Genomic DNA, 2151 nt, shown 5'->3' with positions numbered 1-2151 from the left:
ACAAAGGATTTCTGGCGTTTAACGCCAGCCAGGGCACCTGGCTGGGCGTTAAACGCCCAAAAAGGGTAGCAAATGGGCGTTAAACGCCAGAATGGGTGCCATTCTGGGCGTTTAACGCCAGAAAGGTGGGGGGACCACATTTTTGTTTTCAACTCAATTTTTTTCAAACTTTCCTCTTTTTAACCATACTCTTCTACATAAATGCACTTCAACCTTTCATCATTCACTTTCAAATCTTCACAAATCAAAAACATTCTTCAAATCTATTTCAAATTAATCCCAAATCTTCTTCAAAAACTCACCCTTTTCTCAATTTCTCTCCATATCTTCTCAAATTTTCTTTCAAATTCTTATTTTTTTCGAAACCTCTTCTCCCTCCCCTTATAAATTCACGTTTGGAACCCCCTTTACCCACACCATTCGAATTTCCTCTTTCTCTCTCTCTTCTTTCTTTTCCTTTGCTTGAGGACAAGCAAACCTCTAAGTTTGGTGTGCTTTTCCGTGATCACTAAGCCAAGATTCATCAATATCATGGCTCCTAAGGGAAAACAAACCAATTTAAGAGGCAAGAAAGAGAATAATCCAAAGAATCTTTGGAATCAAGAGAAGTTCTTAACCAAAGAACATGAAGACCATTATCACAAAATAATGGGTCTGAGGTCAGTGATCCCGGAAGTGAAATTTGATCTGAAAGAAGATGAATATCCGGGGATCCAAGAGCAAATTCGAAACAGAGGATGGTAAGTTCTAACCAATCCTGAGACAAAGGTCGGAAGGAACATGGTTCAGGAATTCTACTCAAATCTGTGGCTAACAGATAAGCAGAGAATGACTGGAACTGCTTACCATACCTATAGAACCATGGTCAGAGGGAAAGTTATGTACTTCCATCTGGACAAAATAAGAGAAATCTTCAAGTTGCCTCAACTGCAAGATGATCCTGATTCAGGGGTTGGATCAAGTTCTAGAGGACATATGCCTCCCTGGAACTAAGTGGATAACCAATTCTAAGGGTGTCCCAAACCAACTCAAGAGGGGAGACCTCAAACCAATTGCAAGAGGTTGGCTAGACTTTATTGGGCATTCCATATTGCCCACTAGCAACCGTTCTGAGGTCACCATCAAGAGAGCAGTGATGATTCATTGCATTATGCTTGGAAGAGAAGTGGAGGTGCATCATGTGATTGCTTGTGAGATCTACACAATTGCAAATAAGAATTCCACTGAAGCCAAATTGGCTTACCCAAGCTTGATCTCCTTGCTCTGTAAAGAGGCTGGGGTGAAGATGGGAGTAGATGAGTTCATACCCATTGAGCATCCAATCACCAAGAAGTCAATGGAAGGACAAGTGCAAGACAACTCTATCAAAAGGAGGGCGCATGAGTTCCTCCCTGAATTCCCTGAAATTGGCTACTGGGCCAACCTAGAAGCATCTATTAACAAATTGCAAGAGACTATGGAGCAACTGAAGGAAGAACAGCAGAATCAAAACTGCATGCTCTGCAAATTGCTGAAGGAACAAGAGAAGCAGGGGCGTGAAATTCAAGAGATGAAACGCCAAAAGCTCTCCTCTCAAGCTGAGGGAGCATCCACTTCTCAAAATCAAGGTTGTTGAGTCCTAACTCTGTGAAAACCTCTATCATTAGGAGCCTATTTTTTTTCGTTTTTTTTATATATTTTCGTTTTTTTTTTAGTTTCATCTTATATTTAATTTCTGAGTCTTGTTCTTAATTCATAATTAATAAAATTTAAGTTTATGCCTTAAAGCTATGAATGTCCTATGAATCCATCACCTCTCTTAAAAGAAAAATGCTTTAATCACAAAAGAACAAGAAGTACAGGGTTTCGAAATTTATCTCTGAAACTAGTTGAATTAGTTTGATGTGGTGACAATACTTTTTGTTTTCTGAATGAATGTTTGAACAGTGCATATGTCTTTTGAATTTGTTGCTTTGAGAATGTTAAAATTGTTGGCTCTTGAAAGAATGAGGAGAAAGAGAACTGTTATTGAGGATCTGAAAAATCATCAAATTGATTCTTGAAGCAAGAAAAAGCAGTGAATTCAATAAAAAAAAATTTCGAAAAAAAAAGAGAAGAAAAGAAAAAGAAAGAAATAAAGTGGTGATCCAAAGCAATAAGAGTGTGCTTAAG

The sequence above is a fragment of the Arachis stenosperma genome, chromosome 6 (assembly GCF_014773155.1).
Source record: "Arachis stenosperma cultivar V10309 chromosome 6, arast.V10309.gnm1.PFL2, whole genome shotgun sequence".
Taxonomy (NCBI): domain Eukaryota; kingdom Viridiplantae; phylum Streptophyta; class Magnoliopsida; order Fabales; family Fabaceae; genus Arachis; species Arachis stenosperma.
This window is presented reverse-complemented; position numbering follows the sequence as displayed.